Source organism: Armigeres subalbatus, chromosome 3 (assembly GCF_024139115.2).
Source record: "Armigeres subalbatus isolate Guangzhou_Male chromosome 3, GZ_Asu_2, whole genome shotgun sequence".
NCBI classification, from domain to species: domain Eukaryota; kingdom Metazoa; phylum Arthropoda; class Insecta; order Diptera; family Culicidae; genus Armigeres; species Armigeres subalbatus.
In genome coordinates, this window is record NC_085141.1 from 138,041,710 (window position 1) to 138,069,063 (window position 27,354).

General features: G+C 39.3%; 1 protein-coding gene across 1 annotated transcript in view; it reads right to left on the reverse strand.

Moving 5' to 3' along the window:
* Nucleotides 1-20,380, reverse strand: part of LOC134226687 (katanin p60 ATPase-containing subunit A-like 1) — an 86,711-nt gene extending 66,331 nt beyond the window's left edge. The window contains exons 1-2 of the mRNA XM_062707627.1: nucleotides 20,230-20,380; nucleotides 19,321-19,679 (exon numbers count right to left, since the gene is read on the reverse strand). The gene's annotated coding sequence lies outside the window, so the exon portion shown is untranslated. The remainder of the gene's footprint in view (nucleotides 1-19,320; nucleotides 19,680-20,229) is intronic.
* Nucleotides 20,381-27,354: the final 6,974 nt, after the last annotated feature.

Below are 27,354 nucleotides of genomic sequence, written 5' to 3' on the forward strand. Positions count from 1 at the left end.
GCATCGGATCTCAACCACATAGCTAAATTATGCTTTATCTATTCTTTCATTTGTAGTAGGATATCCTATAAATGAAAGATTAGATAAAAAATGATTTTTGTTTTCCTTTTACGTACAAAATATCATAAGTCGGTTGAAAAGCTGCTTGCGATTTTGCAGAACCCCGACCATAGTTCACATAGAATCCAGAAATAAAAAATTGACGTTACGTAAAACCATCTTAAGAGGAGCGATGATAAGCGACTAAAGAAGAAAATATATTATAAAGAACATTTTTCAATACTTACATCTGTTCAATATCTTTTAGATTCAGATTCTATTACTGGATTGGTGAAAATGATAGTACAGCACAACTCAAATTGTTTTTTGGACTATTTCAAACATTTTGCTGTGATGTGCTGAATGTGAAACGAAATACGAAACCAACTACCGAGGACTGACAAGGAAGCCCACCCGCAATTCTGACAAATCCTTTGTTTAACATATTTATTACGTAAGAATTATGAATGCCAGCGCCAGTGGCAACGTACTAAAGTCCGAAACATTTGTTATGGCATCCTAAGCTTCTCAGATGGAGAGAAAATACCCACTAGGCCTATTACTAAAATAGTTGTTAATTGATATTACTCAATTTGTCACATACCACTATCGAAATCTCATACCGCGTCTCTGCGCACGTTTTCACGTTTTTAACAGTTTCCATGAATGAGTCAAGAAAAAGTAGTGAAGAAAGCTTCTTCTGACGCCGCTATCCTTACTTCCCGACGACGTCTCCCCTCAACAACTGATGGGAGCTTACGTCAGCGTTCGCTTCGCGCGCGCTTTATTGTCGTCCGTTGAATTCGAGGCGAAAAACTTTGTCAATATCACGCTGGAAACCGGCAACAAATGGATCGCTTCTTGGAAGCTTCCGCTTACAAAACTTTGGTGTGGGCGATTCTTGTGCGGTAAGTATTGAGGCACGTTTCGGCTCGGGTCTACCAAAATATGATAAGTCACGACAACGTGATTAATGGATGAGAATATTGAAAAGAAAATATTACTTCAAATGTGTGCTGTGCAGTACCACCACCAGAATCAATATTTCGTCATAGCGATGTATGAATTCGACCTTATATGAAGGAAAGAAAGGGGTTTGTTTGGTCATTTGGTGTACGAATGATAAAAAAGACCGAATCATTCCAACATTTTCAAACTTCCAACCAAGAGCCAGAGTTCTGGTAGTTGTAGGGCACCAGTTATTTTTGTATAATTGGTTCATTGATAATTTGGCGTCAGCAATAAGAACTATATTGGAAGAGTTCAGGAAGTTCAAGGAAGTTGAGCGATCAATCAGTTAAAACGTTTTCAGGCAGTTTCAAAAACCTATTACGAAAGTATTGAATCATCACTATATGATTTTTATACTTAAGATCACTTATTTAATTTGTATTTTATCGTCTTGAAATTGTTTAGATAAGCCTCTACGAATTATTCTAAATGTTTCTTCCAGTTCCTGGAATTCCTTGGGTATTTCCTTCCAGCCATTTTTTTTTTTAATTTACTTAAGAAATTCTTTGGCAAATAGGGTAGGTGTATCAATTGGGGTTAGACTTTAGAACAACACTCCAGTACAATGCTATTTCCTTTGCCTAATAAACTCTAATCTTCTCGCGTTTTTCTGCATAACATTCTGTATTAAATTTTTCAAGATCTGAATGAGTGTCATAGTTCTTCATCGTAAGTTGTGCCGTCCAACTGAAAATCACTGTTTTTGGATATTTCTGCATACATTTTTGCATATAAACTTCCAACGAGTTTAGCACTGCTCAAACGTTGACCGATTTGGCTGAAATTTTGTCCAGAGCATCAGGGAATCAAATAGAACCTAATAAGAGAGCGGCCCATCAAAAAAAATTAAATTTTTCTTTCCCATACTAATTTGAGCCACCCTAATGTTTATATATTGTATAATAAGAGGACCAAATAAAATATCCACATTTGTCATACGTGACACCGTAGAGCAGCGTTTCTCAACCTTTTTCTTGAGAGGTACCCCTTCGAACTTTTGCATTAATTGAGGTACCCCCTATTTGTTTTGCTGTAAATGAAAATAAGCGTAAATAAGATATATGAAAAACGGACCTGAAAACTAACGAAAATATGACTCCACGAAGTTGGCTGAAATTTTCATTATTCCGTAAAAAAATCCAATTCAAAGTAAATTTATACATCAAGCATCCTACAGGACTTTTTTGACTATTGGAGGCGTCCGAGCATCTTGAAGGAAGGCTTCCAAGCCTTTTGAAAGAAGAATTCCGAGCCTCTTCAAGAAAAGCTTTCGAATATCTTGAATAGAGGCTTTCGAGCCTCTTGGAGGGAGGCTTTAAATCCGGTTGAAGGGAGGCTTCTGGGCCTCTTAGAAGGCGGCTTTCGAGCCCTTGAGAGGGAACTTCAGAGCCTCTTGATAGGAGGCTTCAGGTTCCGATCCTCTTGAAGAGAGGCTTCCGAGTCTATTGAAGGGAGGCTTCAGCGGGCTTCAGAGCCTCTTGACAGCGGCTTTCGAGCCACTTAAAAGGCTTCTAAGTATCTTGAAAGTACGTATCCAAGCCTCTTGGAAAAAATAATTTCGTGCATCTTTAAGGGAAGCTTCCGAGCCTCATGAAAGAAGGCTTTCGTGCCTTATGAAGGGATCCTTTCAAGCCTCTCGAAGGGATGCTTCTAAGCCTCTTGGCAGAAAAATTTCGTGCCTCTTGAAGCGAAGCTTACGAGCCTCTTGAAAGGAGGCTTCCGTGCCTCCCGAAGGGATTCTTCCAAGTCTCGAAGGGAGGCTTCCAAGCATCTCGAAGGAAGGCTTCTGAGCCTCTTGAAAGTATGCTTCCTAGCCTTTTTAATGAAGAATTACGGGCCTCGTAAAATGAAGCTTCCGAGCCTCTAAAACGGAAACTTAAGGACATAGTTGGAAGAGTACCACGATGGCCGCCAATATGGCACCGGACCTTACACGGACCAACCTCACACCTCCCGCACTCCTCTCCTACCAACATTCGAATGCATCGAACAGCATCGAACAAAAGTTTAATATTCAAATTACTAACCTGCTCACAGCATATTTATTCACTTCCCGGTATAATGAACATGTTTATCCAAAGAGTCCCATGCATTTCGGCTCGAGTAATATCATAAATCAGCAGTTTCGTGCCAATTTATTAGACGTTCGCGATTTGGTGGGCTTATCACTGCACTTCACTTCTTCTCAAAGGGCACTGAAAAAATCAAGTTTTCACTCACTTCTCCGCACATGAGGAGCCCGAAATGTTGATGGAATGCAAATTAAACATCACTTTTCGAAATCAGTCACTTGTTTAAACCGAAAACTTAATATAAACTGCTATTTTGCCCGAAAACCGATTAAAAACTGATAGCGGAGCGAATGTAAACAACGGCACCGGCAGCAGCAAACTAATAATTAGGGTGGCTCAAAAATAATTTTGCTCCCGCTCAGTCGATTGTGATTTATAATTTGGGTGTCATCCGATGGTTTGGGCTGGTTTGAACCTTACCGGCTTACCGTGCACAAGTCGTTTCAGGCTTGTATGACAGTTTATATGGCGAAATTTAATTTAACATTATTCTGATTGTGGTGCTTCGCCATTGGGCCCTGGCGAGGGGGGAGACCATATGACTGGATGAAATATTCAAGAGCTTCAACTCCATAGACAATCCATATTGAATGGTCGTTCCAATAGTTGCGAGTCGATCGTAAGTAATCGAGGTTGCGAATCTTTAGCATGATGATTAGGCTTCTCAGAAGGCATCAGTGAAACGTGCAATTCAACAAAATACTCAGAATTTTTCTGCGATATCTATCGCACCAGTGGCAGATACTGCTAGTCCAGTCTAGTCTACACTATCGCACCAGCGGCAGATGCTTCATACAAAAAGTGTTTCATGGGGGTGAGTGGGGTATAAAATGCTAGTTTTGCGTTACGTAATCAATGGATCTTTTCTGCGGTGCGGTTTTCTTTCAGTGAAGTCTCTGGAATGTTGCTTTCAGCTATGTGGATTCTCTTTTCGTCAGCGTATGGAGGGGAGGCACTGTTGCCAGTGTAATAAAAGGTTTAGTTTCCATACTAGTTTTCATACAAACTTGAACCGGCATGCGCTCAACCACTTTTTGTTCAAATCGGTTTTTGGAGGACACTCGGAGCATGGGACGGAATCGAGTGAGCGTGGTGGACCACCCTACTAATATTCTTTGTTTTTTTTTATTACGACACCAATACTACTACAGTATATGACAGTTTTTATTGTACAAATACTTTCAAAGCTTTGTTTTGGTACTTAACCCACCTTCACCTTAAGAGTCTCTTAGAAGGAGCATTCCGAGCATCTTGAAAGGAGGCTTTTGAGCCTCTCTTAAGGCTACTTTACACCTCGGGAAAATTTTCCGCCTGATTTTGATCCCCGTGCATTTTAAATGGGGCCGGGATTTTGATTATCCGTGCCTAAATCCCAAAAACAACGCATATGTAAAAATACATGGGGAAAATCCGCCGACCAAATTTCCGAGGTGTGAAGCTACCTTAAGGGAGGCTTCCGAACATCTTGAATAGAGGCTTGAAAGGTAACTTTCGAGCCGTTTGAATGGTGGCTCCTGAAAATTTTGAAAGTACGCTTCCAAGCCTCTTGAAAGAACAATTCCGAACTCATTGAAGGAGAGCTTCCGAGCCTCTTGGAAGGAGCCTCCCGAGCCTCTTGAAAGGAGCGTCCCGAGCCTCTTGAAAGGAGCGTCCCGAGCCTCTTGAAAGTAGCCTGTCAAACCTCTTGAAAATAGGCTACCGCACCTTTTCAAAAGAGGCTTCCGAGCATCTCGATGGGAGGTTTCCGAGCCTCTTGACTCTAGATTTTAGTTCAGAAGCTTGTTGTTAATATATTATTCAATATTATGTTTCAAATAGGTAGATTGCAAAGTTTTTTGAAATTTGTTCTTTCAACATTTTGTCCTTTAGATCTTTTTATCGCACAGTCATTCATTCACTGTTGTGATTTTCGAGGGCTGGATTCAATAGGCTTTGATTTACTAATCGCCATGCATATTATGTACAAGACATAGTTTTGAAATAATAAAAAAACACAATTATCAAAACTTTATCAATATGTTTTGATTGGAATTGTAATACAGCCGCCATTACGCATTATTGGCCGAGGTACCCCCTGGGGCCAGCGAAGGTACCCCCAGGGGTACATGTACCCCAGGTTGAGAACCGCTGCCGTAGAGATTAGATTTAACAATGAATTCTTCCACATTCTAAATTCTGGAATATTGTATTCGAGAATTTCTTTAATAAAACTAACAAAATTAAAATATATACAGAAGTTGCTAAAAAAATTAAACAAGTTTTTCTTGAAGCGACTTACCCTTACAATTTTAGGCCTATAATTCAACTTAAATGTCTCCATACTGATTACTAAACTAAAATCCATCTATGATCTAAATGATTTTTTCTAGAACTTTTCCCAGAAGTATCTCTGAATATTCCTTCAAAAAGCCTCCAAAGATTCTCTGGAGAATTCCACCAAAAGTGTCTAAAGAAATTCCATAAGGTAAAATTTGTTCGATATAAAACATTTACAACATTCCTACAGAATTTACTTCAAAACATGCACTAAGAATTCTGCCATAGCTTAAGAATTTTTTGAACAAACTTAGTTTGACATAATTTGAAAAAAAAAACTGTTCAATTTACTCCACAGTAAAAGTCTGTTAATAATGTTAATGATCCTTCTCATTCAAAAGTGTAACTGATTGCTCTTGGAGAAATTCATTGCTTTTGTAGTAGTGCTTTGTGATACTTATTATTAAGTTTCGTCAAGAAATTCTAGTTTTTATTCAAAAATACTTCTGAGAACTAGAAATTGTATCAAAGCAATTCATTTAAACGTTTATTTTTAAGAGTTATTTCACGAAAATAATTTAACGTTCAACCGGTTAGTAAAGTGACTTTCAATTGCCACAGATTTCGAGTAGTTCCTAGAAATTGCTCTAGCGTGCTGATATGATTTGATTCACTTGTGTTACATGTCGTGGCAAAGGCTTTCGAGAACTTTCGAAAAACATCTCAAAAGGAAGAAAATGTAAACAAGATTTCCAAGCACTTGCACGAAATTCATAAAACAATGTTTGTTCACAAAATAAGTTACGCCCAAATCGCAATCGGTCCCGAAATAATAGTTACTGAAGAATTACAAAAAAACCTAAATTAATACTTACAGCGAGGTTTTGATTCTTCCTTTTGTCGTAAAGAAATATTGTCAGACTCCAGTATTTAAAACGAAATAAAAGTACTCAACTTCCCACGGCGGTTGAATGTATAAAGTGACACATAATGGCCGATACAAATATTAAATTTATTTTATGTCACTCCCCCCCCCCCTTCAACTTTCTCAAAATATTGTGGTTGCGAAAAAAAAATTGTTTTCGATATTTTATTTTTTTTTAAATTTTGAACTTTATGCATCACTGTTTTCTTTGAAGCTAGCCTTAGAAGATAAACGAAATTCGTGCCCATTAGATGAAATTCCTCTTTCGTTTCATCACTTCTGCCTCTCACTCACTTTTCGCGAGAATTATCGCAGAACAATTATAAAAATTGTATTGCCACGGCGGGACTCGAACCCAGCCCAACCCAACCTAATAGCGAAAGGGATTGGGATAGGGATAGCGCTCACTCTAGCCACACCACCATGCTATCTACATGTTGGTAACAGGTTATTTGTACCATAAAGGCATTGCTGAGGCAATCGAAGTGAGCACAACATGGTTATCACTCTGCATACTGTTTTTCTTCCCGAAAAGCGATAACTCCCCGAAAGTTTTCGTGAGGGAGCATCCTGTGCTCCTGAGATTGAGTGAGCATTACAAACCCTGATCCTTACAGATTCCGTCTAAGCTTCCTTGCAATATATGGCGAATCCATTTGCATCCACGTTTTCTAACATCTATTGTTATCGGTATTCGAAGGCTTTCATGTTGCTCGGCACTGTAAGGTCGTTCGAATTATAAATTTTAGACATCATCTGCGTTATTTTTGCCTAAACACAACACGCTTCACGATAGACTAGTACATTCGAATTTTGGTGCGTGGATCAATCAGGTTGGGTCTCCAAAAATTTCGAATACTCGCGAAGGTAGCCCCAGCCTTTTTGACTCATGGTTCCATGTCAATCCCAATTTCGTCATCTGATGATATCAGACTGTCAATATATTGAAGTCCTCCGATCGCCAGCCTGTCTTGTCTGCAGCAACGCCCGACTCCCACTTACAGAGATACATTTTGTAGACGGGACTCGTACTTTACTCCTCTGATTCTTCCCGTTCATCAGCCTTTGAATCTATGCGCTTCTCAATCTTCAGTCGGGTTACATCTGTAATCCATTCTATTCGCTGAGTGCGCCGCTCATCCAAGTTGATCTCGTCGGTTTCGATAAAAGTATTCTTCGCCACCCACTTCTATTCTACGGTGCCCCCTTTTAGAGAATCCACTACCTGAGCTCCATATTCTTCAACGAACGATCTCTTCACAGCTGGATCTTCCAGTCGGCCTATGGCCTATCGACACCAGAATGAGTTCGCTGAATTCTGGAAATGCGTGGTCGGATCTTGCAAATAAAAAGATGATAGTCAAACGCGATGCCATCGCTGCGTTCATTACGGATTCAAGAAGGCACCGTCTCCATTTTCAGATGATCCATTTCCAGAGGAGCTAGTCCTGACAACTGAAAGCGTCTCTAGAGCAGTAATTCAAATGCTGTTGGCTGCAGACGGGAATAGCGGGTGCGAGTGAATGCCCCGGTCAACGATGATAGGAAAGCCGCAACAACCGGCGATAATCGTCTCATCTACGATATTTCACGACACCTGATTGGAGTATGAACAAATCCGTGGGTGCCAGAGAAAGACGCGACATGTCAGTCACTCAAAGATCCAACTGATCAGCTGAAACGTTGGTTCGACCACTTAGAACAACTTCTTCGAGTTTTGACGACTTATCCTAATTCAGATATAGGGAAAGGTAATCAATTATCGGACGGCAGCAGGCAAGATTTCGCCGGATGATCATGTGAGAACCATACTGGCATGCTTTGCATCATCCTGGAGTAGGTCAATTAATTTCAAAAGTCCCTTCCTTTGGTACTGATTGACCACGATCGTCTTCAATCGTCTGAATAACGAAAAACTGAGGGGCTTCCCTAGAAGCAAGGGTGGTCGTCTAGACAAAATCCAAAGTCCAGCACAATATAATCGCTAAAGTAAAGCAAGGCTGGATGTATTTTATCTCTGTTGCTGTTGCCCATAGAAATCGACGAAATCATGGGCCGCGCTAGCAGCCCACCACCATAGAGCAATCGTACTACCTCGACCCAGATGACGATACTGCTGTACTAACGCTACAGTGGAGTAAACTGAATGACCTGGTTGAACGTTCCCCTCATCAACATCAACAACACTGAATCATTGGATGTGAACAACTTCAACTCCATGGTAGCCGGGCAAACAGTGGAGAAGGAACCTAAAGCTAGTCAACGTTAGGCGGTGGTCTAGGCAATGCACCAAACACCAAATACTCAACTCTACCGTGTAACCTGTGATGTTATACGCTAGTGATACTTGGTGCGAATTCGCAGAGATCACATAGATGTCAACGTTTTACAGCTCGGATCTGGTGGCCTCACAACTGGATTCTGAATGTTGAGTCCTATCGACGAAGCCATCGAAATCCAATATCAACAGCAACTCCACAGTGTGAATAGACGTAGGCCTGCTATACACCATGTAAGAGCGGAGGCGAAATCTGCAAGCAAGCGCTGGAATCCGGCAGGACAACGCAGCAGGGACAGACCTAGGATCTCCTGGCGACGAAACCCGAACAGAGAAATAAATGAAGTCGATAGGAATCAGAGCCCAATTCAAATATGGAAATCTTTTACGTTGGCCCTATGTTCCCCAAAAAGTGCTCAGAACACAAGAGTAACACATGTACATGGAGCTAAGAAGGAAACCAATGTGCCATATAGCCTATGTATTGTGTAACTTTGATTAACTATTTTTACAAAGCAATAGACATTTATTTTAAAACTGTTTGGAAGAATGTTTTATTTTTCATAAATCAATTGGAACTGTAACTCTCAAAAAGCAAGGTTATTTTCAGTGTATCGTACCTTTGCTTGGAGTTAAACGAAAATCTGCAACCAGACGCCTAAGAAGACATCTCCCAGGCAGCAATCGTCGTCCATGGGCCGAAATGACCTCCTTACGACTATACAGATCCCCCGCAGCTCATCGGCGCATGTTTCTTGTATGGGTAAGTTTAGCGTCCATTGCATCCTCTTTACGGCTTTGTCCGAGGTCGTATCCATGCCGCTAACAAGTAGCATGGCATTCCAATAATTTTAGGATCGTGGGCATGCTGATATGGCGTGCTTCACCGATTCAACTTCAGAGGTCACCCAAGTATTCCGTATAGTCCGGGAAGTCTGCATTTCCGAGCTTATGCAAGAACGCCATGAAACAGCCATGTTCAAACAACACATCTGTAATTTCAGAAGTACATCTGACCATTGCCCCTATTGATTCAACCAGTTTACTACTAAATTTACTACTGGATAAATATGTTACAAATATTCATATTCTTTGCTTTTTCTAAACATTTTTCATTAAAATTTATTTTTTTCCATGAAATAATTGCACGTTGGACTTTTTTGTCGTTTCCTTGTTATTTTTTTTATTCCCCCCCTCGTACATTCCTAGAGCTGTCGGACATAAAATAAATTTATATATTATTTATATATTTGTATCGGCCAATTGCCTACCAAAAGGCGGATTTCATGGGTTGAGTCACAACAACATGTACGAATACGAACTGTACGACATTCTGCCTATCTATCAGGCGCTCATCGGATTAAATAGCTATTGTTACATGGTTAGTAACTATCGTAACGCTGGTAGCATATACATATAGGGGGCATACACATATTACGTAAGCACTTATGGAGGGGGGGGGGTCTGTTGTTTTCTTACGCACCATATAAATTAAAAATCATGTGTATGAAACAAATCTTGCATGGGGGGATGAGGACTCGAAAAACCCAGAAAAAATGCTTACGTAATATGTGTACGACCATACTCGTAAGGGCTCATTCACAAAAAACATAACGCAAAAAAACACACGCAAAAAAAAACACAGAAATTCTTTCTAACACGAAAATTCTAAAAATTGCTTCAAACAGAGAATTCTAAGAATTCCCTCCGGAACTTCCTACAAGATTTCATTCGGAAATTGAAACAAATTCACTTTAATATTCTTTTACGAAAACTTTAGAAAATTCCTCCAATAATTTCTTCGGCAAATCCTTCGAGCATTCCTAGCGAATTTCTTTGAGCAACTCTTCCAGAAATACCTTTAGGAATTCCTTAGGAAAAAAATATTCAAAAATTTATTTTGGAATCCCTGTATGAAATTTTTCGAAAATTCCTTTAAGAATTCGTTTAAGAATACCTTTAGAAATTTCTTTAAAAAATCCTCTAAGAAATTGTTTCTTGAATCCTTTCGAAAATACCTTTAAAGAAAATCCTTAACAAATTCTTTTATTTCATTTTTGTTTACAAATCCCTACAGATGCTCAGAAATTCCTTGATGAATCTTGAGCTTGATTGACTGCTCGTAGTTGCTACTCCATTATGACCAGATCAGCTGTTCTTGCACAGAGAACCAACAGATGTTTTCCTGGGACCAGCACACAGCTTCAATGTACAAGTCTCATTTATTAGGTCAAACTGGCGCCTGCCACGTCAGAATGCAATACAATGTAGGGAAGGGGAAGGAAATAATGATGCAATCACTCGCCCACTACAAGCCGAATATACCTCTGCACTTGCCACGAGTTCATGCGGAATTTGTTGGAATTTTTGGGTTAGGTTCGAGAGGCAGAGGTCCGCCTTGGTTAACGAGCTGCCAATGTGATAGATAGAAAGTAACTGAGGGAATTTCTAATTGGATGGTAGGAAACGAGAAATAAGTTCATTACCAATTCTAGCAGATTACTGCTAGAATACTCAAGTTGAAGGTATAGGAATAGAAATGCTAATGGTATGGAATTCCATTTCCATTTCTAGCGATTACTAGAAAATAAAAAATATAGAGAAAGATACAAAGTAGGAGAATTGAGTGGACCTGGGATTGAACCCACGACCTCCTGCGTATGAGGCAGAAGCAGTAGCCATACGACTACCAAGCCCGCTACTCGGAAATTTCTTGACGAATCTATTCGGAAATACCTCCTGAGATTCCTCAAGAAAAAATTTAATAAATCACACGAATAATTTCTATGGTCACTCCATTAGTGATTTCTTTGGAAAATCCCCCAGAAATTCCTTTAAAAAATATTCAGGAATTCCTTTGAAAAATCTTTACTAATTTTGTTTTTATTTGTAACATTGCTGAAAAATTTCTTATGGATTTTTAAAAAGAATTTACGAAACGATCCCTAATTGCTTTCCAGGAATCCCTTTGAACAGGTAGCAGAAGCCTACATCTACTTATTGATAGCGTTGTTTTGCGTGGGAGTGCTGTAAGACAAATCGACGTTTGAATTTTTGTCAGATAGCAGATAGGTCGTTTTGAAAACTTGGATTTGATTGATACATTTATTGAAAGTTATAGATCATTTTCATCTTTTGAGAGAGTTTCATTCATGGTGTGTTGATCACCGGGCTAACTGGCGAGAAAAGTAATCTGTATTTTTGCCTTTCTCGTATACAAAGTATACGTAAAGGCTATAGGATCACTCCAAAAACGAACTTTTGATAGAAGGCTCGAAGATTCATAGTGTTATATACCAATCGACTCAGCTCGACGAATTGAGGCGATGTCTGTATGTGTGTATGTATGTGTGTGTGTGTGTGTACAAAAATGTAAGACACACTTTTTGGTACTTAGCATTATTCGATTTGCTCGCAACAAGTTGTAGTCGACGGGGATTGCGGTCTAGTTGCGGTTCCTATTGAAAATTGGCCTGATCGGTCATTGCGTTCCAAAGTTATTAAAAAAACATTGGGATTTTTTTTTCAAAAACGAAAAAACATTTTTTTTTTCGAAGATTGCAGCAATGCATTCAAATATGAATTGATGGAAAGAGTAAAATCTATCCCCCTAAAGTTCTATTTCGACCACTCTTATGTGTTTTTCTTATTTTTTTTTAATGCGTGAGAAAGGCACCACCAACGCTAGGTGGATTGATCTGGTTTTTTTTGTAATTTTATTCATTCAATTTTACGTGGTCCTGTAGGTACAGACCTTATTTTCAGGGCAAGGAAATTTATATAATTTTTTTTTATACAAAAAGGAAAACTAAATAATTGGAATTACGCTCTGCGCTTGAAGTTATGTACGAAGCGTAGAGTAGAGTGGGGCAAGAGTGCGCGTGGGGTAAGAGTACGTTTTCGATTTTCTGAAGTTATTAAAAAAGATAAACTAGCAGCACTGCATCAGTTTGACAGGTATTCTGGCCAACTATTATCATGTGTAATTGTAAACGATTTGAATAAACAACAAGGGAGATATGGAGTTAGATAACTTTTTAGTCATTTTGCTAAAAATAATTGGGTTTCCGCAACTAGTATATCATTACCATATATACGTTCAATCAGGTGAACATTATACCATTTCGATAACCTATTGTATAGAGTACTTTATGGTACAGAACACCAATCCTGTTGGTTTTCCAAGAAGTCAAAACCATTACTTGAATAGTTTTTGGGAGTGTGGGGTAAAAGTACGCAGGAACCGGTGGGGCAAGAGTACGCATCTGAATCTTCAAGGCTGATGTCAAACCCGTATCTCTGGCCGAAATAAGACTTCTTCCAAAGCGTAAAGATCCACAACTAAGAAAAAAGGGACAGAATTTGAAATTATCACAAGTTTTTAGGATAAGTTGAAGTAATTCGGTGTTAGAAAAGACTTAGCGAACAAAGCACTGAAGCGAAATAATGAAATTGTATTAGGACTTGTTGTACACCTAAACATAGTACGAAAACACAATTTCATCTAAATGATAATTTCATTTAATCAAAAGTAACATTCATAAATTACGCAACGTTTAGCTGGGAGGGGTTGCGAGATGTGTAAGGATCCATATAATTTTTAGAGGATTCATACAAATAGTGTAAGATAGGGGGGGGGGGGGGGGGGGCGGATGAAATAGGTAAAATTTTACGTTACATGGTTGATGGTTGACTTTCTTTAAGGAAAATGCCTTTGTATACGCCACGCGAAACCTGATATATATTTTTACCTCTGTAGTTTTTTGTATATATATAAAAAACAATGGTTTTTCGTATGAAAGTGCACATTTTTAAGACCCCCTCCCCCTTTAAGGATTACATAATCTTTAAACATTTCCTAATATATGCTCAATAAACATCAATTAAATGTTATTAACTCTTATTTGTGTTAATATATACTTGAAGCACATGATTGGATAAATGCGTACTCTTACCCCACACAATGCTCACTTTTACCCCACCGGTGGGGTAAGAGTGCGTTTTTCACTTGTCTTGCATTAAGGGTTCTACTAAAACGAATCTCAATAATTTCAATATTGTTTCCACTGGGTAACATAAAGGAAGAGTATATGAATCATCGACACTGATTTGATATGCAGAAGCTTGCTTCATAAGGGCCACATGATCGATTGAAAACTAAGTGCGTACTCTTGCCCCACTCTACTCTACAGATGCTTAGTTGATTAGATTAGCGGTTTAGTTGATCTTTCAGTACTGCAGACAATCCAAGGTTATAAATCACGTCACAGTAGGTAAAATATGGCAGGATCACCGATTGAACGAGCTTCATTTTTGTTGGGAGTGGTAGTACAGGTGCAAATCTCCGGAAGGTACGAAGCGTTCCAAAGACTTTGGCCGTTACGTCGTTCACTAGTGGAACCCATTTGAGGTGTTTACCCATTCGTAGTTCAAGATTGACGCTGACCGAAGTAGCTATCACAGATCCACAGAAAGCAATGTCGACGGTAGGTACAACAGCACTGTTTTCTGTTGAGAAGATGATTGCCTGGGTCTTATTAGGATTCGGAAAGAGATTATTCAGTGCGGCCCATTGCTCAATATGCTGGAGGTCTGCATTGATCATGGCAATTAGCTGGTCAACTTGCTGAATCGGTCCCGATAAGTAAATTGTGTAATCCTTCTACTGTTCACTATTCCTGTTTGGGTTACGTTTGTACAGGTTATGTGCTAGGTCCCGTATAGCTATCGCCTGCTCAATGGTGTCCGCTTATCCTTGTCCGTAATTATCCGTTCAGCTACCTGACGTCGCATTAGTTGTTGAAGTTCACATGTTACAAGCTGGGCTTTAGTGTTAGATTCGTTTAGTATATGGCGTTGGTTGCGTCCTTGGTAATCCACTTGCAGGGCCACAACATCAACATTCCTGAAGTCCGAAATACTGTTCGGACTTGTCTTGGCTGCCACAATTGTTTGAGGGTTATATGTTATCATAAGATCTATTATTATTGAGGTTCGTTCAGCAATTCGAGTAGGAGGAGGGGGTAGGATCGAAAGATTGAAAGTACTGCACAGATAAAAATATGTTGTGATTTTAAATGTATTTTCATGCACATATTTGGAGCATGCAAATAAACGTAACATTCAATCGATCTCACTATTCGCTTAAATCGAAATAAATTTAAAAGGTGCTTCCTTGTAAAATTCAATCAAATTTAATTGAATATCGAATGTTAATTCGTTTGATAGGATGAGCTGCAATTTTACACGTCGTTGAATTTTCAAAATTATTTGCTGTGTGTTTTTCTAGTCAACGACAAGTAGTTCCTTGTCGGCTGCGAGGGATGCGAAACGTTAACGTTGATGTTAAAATCGCCTAACAAGAAGATACGGTCGAAGGCGTTTTCTTGAACATTAAACAGTAATGTCTCGTACTCTTGGGCGAAACATGGATTCGAGACGACTGGATTGTAAATAACAATCATGCCAATGTTTAGGTCATTGATTTTCACTTGAACCACAAGGTATTCGACTCTTTGAGAAACAGGAAGTTCTCGATTAAAAGTCGATTTGTGAAGAAGAGTTGTTTTAAGGCCTTTTCGAACATAGAGACCAATTCCGCCACACGATCTACTGCCGCGACCTCTTCCAGACGCCAACGAATGTCTGATAAAATTATACCCAGGAATGCGAATTGGGCCAACTGGAGCAGACGCCTTGAGCTTTGTTTCGGTGACAGCAAAGAAATGATAGTTTGTCGCATCAAGGAGGAGTTTTAATTCGTCGATGTGACGTTCCAATCCTCGGACATTGAGATGTCCTAGTCTGAGATTGGAGTGATAATTAATAATTGAGTATGGTCTATAATCGTCAGCGTGCGATTAAAGTTGGAATTAATACTGCAAAGAACTTTACGCATCGAAAAATATTGAAGATTCGTCATTAGATCCATCGGGCTCAACGAGTTTGAGTAACTGTACTGATATGCTTTTGGTTCTTATTGATCTTGAAAATTTGTCCGCTCTGTTTCTTCGTTTTTTAGCCGTTCTAAATCAAACTTTATTCGTCTTGCTTTTTTTCCTCCCGTGATGCTTATTTTTCTGTTGATATACGCTTCTGTAAAAGTCTACGAAGGTCTACTGAGCAGTTCTCCCGGAAATCAGTATTTCTTCAAGATTTTATTTTTGTATTTTTTTATTCTCCTGACTAAATCTACATATTTAAACAATTTTTATAGAAGGTCTGAAAATTTGAGAATTGCTTATAAGAACAACGATTGCAAATAATGCGACCTTCATCAGTACCCGCTATACTGCGGAGGACGACGGAGGTCCTTCGTAGTTTAGTAGGGAAAGCACCTGTCTAGCGCACTGGTTTCGTGGGATCAAACCCCACCGAAGGAAGTTGTTATTCTCCAATACCTTTTCTGAACTAAATCTAGCACATGTTGTGCATATGCATAAATCATAGTAATAAGACATAGTAATTAATTTCAAATAAACATTTTAAATTAATTCATAAGTCCCCTTCAATTTAGAGGCCTGCAATAGCATGAATTTGAATCTAGAGAGTGATAAGAACAATTGGTGACTCAGAATTCATGGTGGAACCAAAGTGAGAAGCCGCCAGTTTGGATTCTACACACTCGAACTGACACAGATACGTAGTTGTTCAGATGGAGTTAAGTCACACGTAAATCACAATTTGAGTAATGATAATATTGAAGAGCGATAACTTAAAATGCGTTGACTATTTAGAAACCCAGAGGACTAGAATCCTTAAAAACTCGATTTTGCCAAACTGATTCTCCAGAAAGCTCCTAGAATCCACCCAAAACAGCTTGAAGAACTTTCTGATGAATAGATGCAGAGGCGGATATGAATGACTGTAAGGTCTGCGGGTTGTTTAACAAATTGTCTATATATGGTGTGCTGCCCACGAAGTGAAAAATAGAGTTATGATCACTGCATAGTTCATATTAGAGCAGAAGGGGATACAGGAGTTGTGCGATTCTGGTCCCCATGAACATACAAGTACAAGTACGGAGGGATTGCATCGTCTATTGACCACCCATCTATTGCTAGCAGTGGAGCGCCGGATTTGCAACCAATCGTGATTTCCCATGGAGTCTCAATTTCTGTAATGTGCTCAAGCACAAGTAGTGTTGTAACATGTTATTGGCATTCATTTGTCTAATTTTTCGAAACCTTTTTCAGAAGCACGATATTAAATTATGAGATGTAACGAACTTATAGCGCTTAAATGGTCCTATAGCTTTGTCTAACAGGACATTGCTTTTAAAATAGTTGGAGACGTGGAAGGCAAAATGTTATTCAAATGACAAGTGACATTTTGCAAAGATTCCACTCTCCAAGCCTTAAGCCTCAGCCTTATATTTAGAGCAATGTACCTTTGGTTAAACATAAGACTAGCAAAGTGCTATTGGATCATTACAAATTATGAAGTTATCTTCTTCTTCTTATTGGCATTACATCTCCACACTGGGACAGAGCCGCCTCGCAGCTTAGTGTTCATTAAGCACTTCCACAGTTATTAACTGCGAGGTTTTTAAGCCAGGTTACCATTTTTGCATTCGTATATCATGAGGCTAGCACGATGATACTTTTATGCCCAGGGAAGTCGAGACAATTCCCAATTCGAAAATTGCCTAGACCGGCACCGTGAATCGAATCCAGCCACCCTCAGCATGGTCTTGCTTTGTAGCCGCGCGTCTTACCACACGGCTAAGGAGGGCCCCGAGGTGAAGTTATTTAGGCAGCAATTAAAATTTAATTTATTTCAGGTCGACTTTTACAAAGGACTCATATGCACGGACGCCTCTATTTTTAAAATGTAAAACTAGGAATCGAACAAGAACTATTTTTCAAACTTGGCCCAACATTCGCCCGATTTTAACATAACAACAACATAAGGCGAATCCTTCAGGTCGGTTTACACGTGTAGCCCTTTTTCAGACTATAAAATGGAACGAGATACAATTTTTGACGGGAAAGGTCAATAGAGCTATGACGGTACAAAGAACTAGATGGTAGATAGTTGGAATAAACAACCTGGAGTACTGGGAGGTCACTATGGAATAATAATAATCCACGATATTCGTAACAACATTCATGGGAGTCACTGTTAAACATATTGGAAACAAAAACTAACTTCTAAACACAGTTCGGCGTCCCGGCAATCCACAATTACGATATGATCAATTCGTCAGGTCAACAAACGGTCTATCAAGTATCGTGTGGATATCAATCATACGATAACTAAAATATTATTAGGATATAATGTGTTCGGATCCCAAAGTATTGCGTACTCCTCATACACTCATATAAAAACATTAAAATTTTGAATTTTCGAGAGAGTGTAAATACAAATCCGCGATTTTCACAACAATGTTTAAAGGAACTACGATTTTCGCGATTGAAAGAGCAAATTCGCGACTCTTGTAACAGCCCTGCAAATCTTAAACGTTATTTAGCACGTGTAATAGATAATGGGGAAATAAAACATCATGAAATGAAGCACAAAGTCAATACAAATCAGAAGATAGAGCAACCAGAAACTTGTTTATCTGGTTTTTATAGACTTACTAAACGTTAGAACGTAAAAATACGAACATGTTTCTATGGAATAAGTATCTTTCAAATTACCGGAATTTACGTGATGAACTTATAAAATAATAAAAAATAACGAAAATAAAGATTAAAAAAGGGGTATATGGTTATATTTAATTGGAATTATGTAATTTAGGAACATTCATTTAATTTTAATAGTAGGAGTTCACAATCCCTTTTAGTCTTCAGTTAAAATATTTGTTGAACACAGTTGTGTAGAAATGAATTTATTTTTTGGGAGTTAATGGTAAATGAAGTTAATAAACTAGTAGCTCTCTGTCACCTTCTTATTTTTTATATTTTACTAGCAGACCCGACGAACTTCGCCTAAAATTGATTTATTTTCTGATAATTCTCGAGTTATGAAGAAATTGGTGTTTCATTCGTATGGGAGCCCCCCTTTCCAAAGCGGGGAGGGGTCTCGAACCATCTTAAGAACCTTCCCCGGCCCCAAAAACCTCCACATACAAATTTTCACGTCGATCGGTTCAGTAGTTTCCGAGTCTATAAGGCACAGACAGACAGAAATTCATTTTTATGTATATAGATATCAAAAATTCTGAATTCTTCTTTTGAATTTATATCTTGTACAATAATAAGTTTTTTTTATCACTGAAATGTGGGCGTAGTCTTACGTCAAACATTCTAACGATAAAATTTATGATCCACATCCAAAATTGAAGTCTTCAATAGCGAGATCGAGACGAGCGAACGGAAGTGGTCGACCTCCACACAGCTTCCAAACCTCAACCGTCCCAAGTTGTGCTTAGATGTAGCTGGACTTGAAAAAAAAATCCACTCTCACAGAATGTAAATTCTGTGTTCTCGCGAACGGCGAGATCGCTCACCTTAACCGCTTGCGGTTGCCGTCATCGTCGCCGTCGTTGTCGCGGTGACTGCTGGAACTGTTGAATCAATTATAAAATAGACCTCACTTCGAGACGGCAATTTCGCCTTATTCGGAATTTGAATATATTATTCATATGCATGGAAGTCATAGATTGATTTTTTTCTACTTCTACCGGCGGTCACCAGCTTGGTTTCCAGTCGATTTCTGTAGTACAGTATCTGACCTCCCCCAACCCAATCGGAAATATGAAAAACGTTTGAAAAAGTAATAAAAGTAATTACCTTGTTTTACTGGATGCTTCCTTTAGAACGTAAACGGACGCACAAATTTCTTAGCAGAACGGTTGTAACATCATCACAAGTTTCCAGTTCAAATTAGAAACTAAATTCGCACCTGATGCTGTTGTTTCTCGTTTTTAAGCTTCATGATGGCAACCAAAGCAACGACAGCTAATGTTGATAAAAGATACATTCACTTTGACAGCTCATGTCGGCTGATGGTCGTATATCACTTTTCCGGACATTGCAACCTTTCTTCACAACAAAAACACTGGTTTTCTCTCAATTCACATGCAAAATAAACATGCTTTGCGGCCTAATTACTGAACTAAGGATACCAGAACACAACACCACTAGTCAAGCTTAAAACAATACCAGAATATTGACATATTGGGCCGTATGAATAAAAAGTAGCAAAACCCAACGCTTGTAGTATCTACTCAAAAATAAAGTCCACAGAGAAAACTACTTGTTCGATATGAATAAAAACATTTTCGAACTTATTGCATATGCTACATTCGAACTTAGCCTTTACTACAGTTTACTACCATTTACTACACGGAGAAACGTCAAAACAAAATAGACGCTATGATGACGATGATGATTTCATCATTTTTTGCGGCTAATCAACAAAAGACATGTCGGTTTTGTTTGTTTTCCCTAAATTGGACTTCTATTTTTAAGAACAAAGCCGATTCGCTTCGATTCTGATGAATAATCTGCATTTGAAACATGAGTAGCAACGTCTTGAGCAGACTACAAGAAATCAGTAGTAAACTCTTGTTTTATTCATACCGAATCAGTTGTTTGTAGTATGTTCGAAATGTGTAGTGTAGTAAAGTCTCTTTTATTCATACGAACATGTTCCACAAGTGACGTTTACTACTGAAAATGAAGTAAAGTTGAACTTACTACTTTTTATTCATACGACCCGTTGCACAATAAGAATCCAACTCATCCAACTAGCGGAATCGAAAATGGACAAGAACGAAACCGCAGGGCTAACAAAGCGCCTTCGTACGAACAAACCTTACTTCGAACTGAAATAGACTAACGCAAAATGAACTCCCCCAAGAAATTATGACGTTTGAGCGGGTCGCATAATGAACGCAAAATGAACTTTTGTTCGAGAAGACGACCCGCTCAAATGTCAAAATCCATCGGGTGAGTGAATTTCATGAACTCCTGCACAGGTCTATACACAGAGGTTCAGAGCAATAATGATAGACGAAAACACTACACCGACGAAACGGAACGGAAAGAATACGTCCGTTGGGACCGACGGCACAGACACAAATGCAGCACGGGGAGCGCAACGGAGTTCAGTCAAGAAGCTATCGGCAGATAGCGGCCTGCTTACCATCGCTCACTGGTAGCGGTCCTGCCTTGCCGTTAATGCGGGAGAGCAGTTTTTAAGTTTTCGAAGTATTGTGAGAAGCGATGGTAAATATGGCAGTGACAGATATGTCAGTGCGAAAGATCCTCGTCGAACAGTGAATTTCATTCGAAAACTTGTGTAGTGGTGATTGTATACAAGATTGAATACAATATTGTGCGCAATGTGTGTGGTCTGGTCACCCTATGTACAGTGTTGGACAAAACATATCGTTCCTGTACACACCAGTAGACAGGCGTCTTCCTCTGTTTGGAAGCAGAGATCAAATTTATTCAAGTTGAGTATGGCGAAAAATTACATGGATTGGACGTCATTTATAATAAATGCAAAAATTCATAGATACAGTCGACTTTCTACTTCTCGATGTTCTTTTTCTGGTTTTCACAGTCCCTTCAATCTAAATACATTTGGACCTTCTACATCGCGATAACATTTCTATGTCGATATCTTTCTATCTTGATGTGTTCTGGTTTTATTTTATTCAGGACTAGCAGACCCAACAAACTTCGTTTCGCCTAAAATTGGTTTATTCTCTTATTAGATTTCGTGTTATGAAGAAATTGGTGTTTCATTTGTATGAAAGCGGGGAGGGGTCTCTAACCATCTTAAGAACCTTTCCCGACTCCAAAAACCTCTGTATACAAATTTTCACCCCGATCGGTTTAGTAGTTTTCGAGTCTATAAGGTTCAGACAGACAGAAATTCATTTTTATGTAGAGGAAAATACCTATTCTTGGCAGGCTGAGACAATCGCCAAATTGAATGATAAACATAATGAATAATTACACTAAAACACAGGTACAGTTTAACTGGTATACATTTGTAAGCTCTATCTTTGATGATTGGTGATCACCAAATATAACAGCTTTTACCACAAACTCAGTAAATTTATTATAAAGTAACAGGTCAACGTTTCTTCTATTGGCATAGCAATTTCTATTATCAGCAATGGATTTGCTCCCTTTAGTAACTAGACATGGAAGTGAAAAACTGGTAATGTATTGGTGCCAAATGCTGGTTGTTTATATCCTCCAGTAGTAAAATTCATTCATATTAATCGGCCGCACGCTCATCTCGCTTCACTCAATTTTGGAACAAACTTTATTGTTTGGCCTTGGCATAAATTTTATGTCATGTACACAGATAGGCAAAAGCATTTAAACACATTGTAAAACAAATTTAAAGGTAGCCTCACACCTCGGGAATTTGGTTCGCGGATTTTTTCCCCATGCATTTTTGCATATGCGATGTTTTCGGAATTTGGACACGGAAAATCAAAATCCCGGCCCCATTTAAAATACACGGGGCTCAAAATCCGCTGGAAAATTTTCCCGAGGTGTGAGGCAGCCTTAACCCTTATGAAGTCAACAAAAATCAGACAAGAATGGCAGATAGGGTACCCGTGTACCCAGATATTGAAATTTTCATTACTTTTACCATTTTCAACCTATTTGAATAATGTTTGCCATTTAGGAGAAGGGAACTTATATGCTTTTTGTCCGCTGCCAAGATTTACATCTTTTGTCTTTTGTAATGCCTTAGAGTCACGTAAGCAAAAGTCTATCAACCTGTTTCAAATATACAACTTGCTCTTTGCGGTCCTTACATGATATCAAGACAAAATTTTCAAAACGACTTATCTGCTTTTGTAAACAAAGATTCAAACGACGATTTGACGAATCTGACAGCACTCCCACGCAAACCAACACCATCAACAGGTAGCGGAAACCTTCACCTACCTATTGGTGATGTTGATTTGTGTGGGAGAGCTATCAGATTCGGCAAATCGTCACTTGAATCTTTGTTTACAAAAGCAGATAAGTCGTTTTGAAAATTTTGTCTTGATATGTTTGTTTCATAAAAAAAAATCATGGTGGTTGTGTACAAGACACGACCGCTTGACGTAAACTACGTGAAACCAAGTCCATACACATAGGAATGAATATTTCTCGCTTAACTTTTCAAAAGGTCCTAAGTAACATTTTTTTCATGAATTAATTTGAGTACTGCAATCAAAAGCTTTCATGTTGTTCTGTTGATTGCGCTATTCAAATTAATTCATGAAAAAAATGTTACTTAGGACCTTTTGAAAAGTTAAGCGAGATTTGTCTGTCTGCCCTTATAGACTAGGAAACGGCATGAACATTTGTATGTAGAGGTTTTAGCGAACGACGAAGATTCTTATGATGATATTAGACCCCTCCTCTTCTGGAAGAGGGACTCTCATACAAATGAAGTACACATTTCTGCTTTAATCGAAAATTAATCTAAAAAATGGAATCCAAAATTTGCAAATTTCGAATACTTAACGTCTGTAAATAATGTTAAAAATATATATTTAATCAATTTTAGGTAAAACGAAGCTCGCCGATTCTGGTAGTATAGTATATTAACAATATATTCCACCTCGTGAGTCTTCATATGTTGAATAATGGACAGCACTGTCGTATCCAGCCGCTGGAGCCACCCCATTCTTACACTACGTTTCACAGTTGTATAATAGATAATACCCTAAAAGTAGGCAATTATTTATGGTTGAAATGCGCTATGTAGGAACGGGAATGATTATAATTTTTTTGATGAGCATGGAATGTATTGAAGTTGCAAAAGGAAAGCGGTCCTGTCAGCCACATGAGGGTTAAAACCCTACGGTGTTGCTATCACTTTTAATATAATCCATGATCTGCGTAAAAATCCGAATAGAAACATTTGTATTTTAACACTTTTTTTAAATAAATGCCATCGCCGAATATTTTGTTCGTATTTTTGCAAAAATCAAATCACATAGAATTGTGCGTGGTATCTTTTTAGCGTGTGTTTGATATGCTCACAAACACATTCTCTCGCTCTATTCCGAAGTGTGCTGCTGTCAAAGAAAACGAACAGTCCCGATTTTATTTAGTGAAAAATAGAGCAAATATTGCATAAATTTGCTCTTTGTGGTAATAATCAAGTGGTGATAAAGTGTAAAAAGTAGTGTACGTACTTAATTTGTCGTGTCAAACGCAATAAAGAGGAGAAACAGGCGATCCAAAAAAGTAAGTACCAGTTTGCTATTCGTGCGCTGCTTTCTTTGGCAATGCAATAATGGCAAGGATTTCGAAGGTGCAAATTTGTTTCGATGATAACTCATCAAATCTTGCTACTTTTACACAAACAACTTATTCAAATGAAAGCTTAGACTTGAAATTGTGTGATTAAATCAAAATTATGTTCATAAATAGTGTATGTTTGCTGGAAAATGCAAATATTGTTGAGGGTGCCAACAACTGTCGCACCCTGCCAATGCCGTATTCTACCCTATATAGATTCACTCTCCCTATGTCAATTTAGGGGAACCGTTCCGTTTTCCTTCTCATTGAACATACACAGTTCAAAATTTTGAAAATTACACGCTATGGAAATAATTGAACTCATATTTTTGTGTTCAATAGCCTTTAAAATTCTTGCAATCCGTTTTTTGTCACTTACACCCTTTGTTAAATACACTGATGCGGCCAGAGATTGGGCCCTACATTGTGTGGAGATAATTGATTCGATTCGAAGACGAATAAACAACATTTCTTTATACTTTCAAATTTAATTTCATTGCCTTTTATCGGCAACTAGTCAAACCTGCCCGATCTCGCTTGGTTAGTTTTTTTTTCTACAAAATTGTCAATCATGTATTCGATTGCAGCGTCGCACTCTAGATTGATTTCAGTTGGAGTTTGATGGCTTTTTTTCAGAAATCTTCTTGCCCTCAGATAGATTAAATCTATTCTACAAGCATTCTAAGTAGTTGAAACAGTGACCCCATTCTCACCCCCATTTGACCCATTGTCACCCCCACGACGGTATTAACAATTCAATTCGGGTGCGCCATAGATGCAGCATTTGCACGCTTTGTTGATGCTGTTTAGCGAAGCAGCGATGAAGTGATGAATGGTTACAAATCAATATTGTTTCCTATCTGCGCACGCTGCTGCTCGATGACGCCGTTCGTTGGTGCGAACGCAAACAGACACTTTAGGCAGGAACTAATAACCGGGACCAGACACTCGGGATTTTCCCGTGTTGCGTTCAAGTTTCAATCGGTGTGTAGGAGTCCTAGGTATACAACTGAAAAGACACTAACCAGATGCTGTCAGTCATCATTTTCCGCATGATTATTTTTCCGTGCACGCATAACTGACAGCATCGATGTTTTGTTTTTGTTTTTTTGTCTGCTCTGATCATAAATAAGTTCTGTTAAAATTATAAAGTGAGATGAACTTGATGGTTCTTAGTTCCTGCTAGTGCCACCGTGAAGCTAATCGTTGAGATGGAGATTAGTAAAACTACCATCGGGATTGCAGCCGGCGTGACCGGAACGCTGTTCCTGGGCTACTGCATCCACTTCGATCACAAGCGCCGCAAAGATCCGGACTTCAAAAAGAAGCTGCGAGTGAGGAGGTTAGAAGTTCATTTCGTGGAGAAAAGCAGGAAAATTTCTTCGCTTTTCGACCTCTCTCTCGTTCGGAATTAACGTGCTAGTGCCACCGTGAAGCTCGGGTCCGGAATCGTTGAGATGGAGATTAGTAAAACTACTATCGGGATTGCAGCCGACGTGGCCGGAACGCTGTTCCTGGGCTACTGCATCTACTTCAATCACAAGCGCCGCAAAGATCCGGACTTCAAAAAGAAGCTGCGCGGGAGGAGGTCAGAAGTTCATTTCGTGGACAAAAGCAGGAAAATTTCTTCGCTTTTCGACCTCTCTCGTTCGGAATTAACGTGCTAGTGCCACCGTGAAGCTCGGGTCCGGACTCGTTGACATGGAGATTAGTAAAACTACTATCGGGATTGCAGCCGACGTGGCCGGAACGCTGTTCCTGGGCTACTGCATCTACTTCAATCACAGGCGCCGTAAAGATCCGGACTTCAAAAGAAGCTGCGCAGGAGGAGGTCAGAAGTTCTTTTCGTGGACAAAAGCAGGAAAATTTCTTCGCTTTTCGACCTCTCTCTCGTTCGGAATTAACGTGCTAGTGCCACCGTGAAGCTCGGGTCCGGAATCGTTGAGATGGAGATTACTAAAACTACCATCGGGATTGCAGCCGGCGTGGCCGGAACGCTGTTCCTGAGCTACTGCATCTACTTCGATCACAAGCGCCGCAAAGATCCGGACTTCAAAAGAAGCTGCAAGAGAGGAGGAAAGCGACGAAGGCTGTTTCTGGCTGCTGGAGGGCCACGGACGACGATGCCCAACATGGCAGACCATGAAGAAGTGCAAGATTTTTCCTCCAGGAAATTCAGACGGGCGAGGCCCTCATCTCTTCCGGTGACATCGAGAACGGTGTCGAGCATCTGGCTAACGCAGTGATCGTCTGCGGCCAACCGGCACAGCTTCTCCAAGTCCTCCAACAGACCTTGCCATCCCAAGTGTTCACACTACTGATCAATCGTATGCGTCAGTAAGGCGGCGGACAGGGCAGAAGCGATAGCGAGAGGGCCAGATTGCAAGAAATGAACGACGATCTGGAATAGCTTGGAGTGTTATAGAATTCATAGTAGTAGCAACAGACGGAGACTGGAGATACCAAATACCAACAGAGAAATCCTAGAGTACAGCTTCGTCTGCGGTTATCGCCCACGCAGTTTGATGTATCGAATCACACAATAATTATAGAAAGAAGTAAACTAAATCCTACATATGTTACAAGAAGCTTCTCGAAAGAAAGACACTGTTCAGCTGTCCGTGAATTATTTTTTTGCACCGCGTTCAAGTTTTGGCATGACAAGCGGAATCACTATCCCGTAATCCACATTGTTCGAACTAAAGTGTACTAGGTATGAATGAACATATAAATATTCATATATAAGTAGAAATCCATCTGAATTGGTCTATAGAATTGAACTGACTTATTTCTTTATAATTTTCAATTTCTTTTCGGGATTCCGAAGAGAATGCTTTCGGGAATTATTTTCGAAATCCGAAGGGAATCCTTCTGGAGTCCCGCAGCGAATTATTTCGGAATCCCGCAGCAAATCCGTCTGGAATTCCGCAGGGAGCCTTACTGAGATTCCGCGAAGAATCATTCTGGGATTCCGCAGGAGTCCTTCCGATATTCCATAAGGGATCCCGCAGGAATCCTTCCGAGATTCTACAGCGTATCCTTCCGGGATTCTCATGGAATCCTTCCAAAACTGCAAGGACCTTCCGAGATTCTGCTAAAATCCTTCCGAGATTCGGGAGGAAATCCTGCGGAGATTCTGCAGTCCATCCTTCCGAGATTCTGCAGGGAATCCTTCAGAGATTCTGCGCGGAATATTTCCTAATTTGCCTATCTATCCTTCCTGGCTTATCCAGGAATCCTTCCGAGATCCTGGTAGGTTATTTGGTTGGTTGGATGCTTGACTGATTGATTGATTGGTTGGTCGGCTGATTAGTTGATTAGTTGTTTTGTTGGATGCTTGAATGGTTGATTGGTTGGTTGCTTATTTGGTTGATTAGCTTGTTTTGTTGATTTGGTTGATTAGTTTGTTGTTTGATTGGTAGCTTGCTTGATTGGTTGGTTGCTGGATTAGTTAATTGATTGATGGTTGGTTACTTATTTGGTTGATTGGTTGCTTTACTTGATTGATTGGTTGTGGTTATTTAGTTGATTGGTTGCTTGATTGGTTGG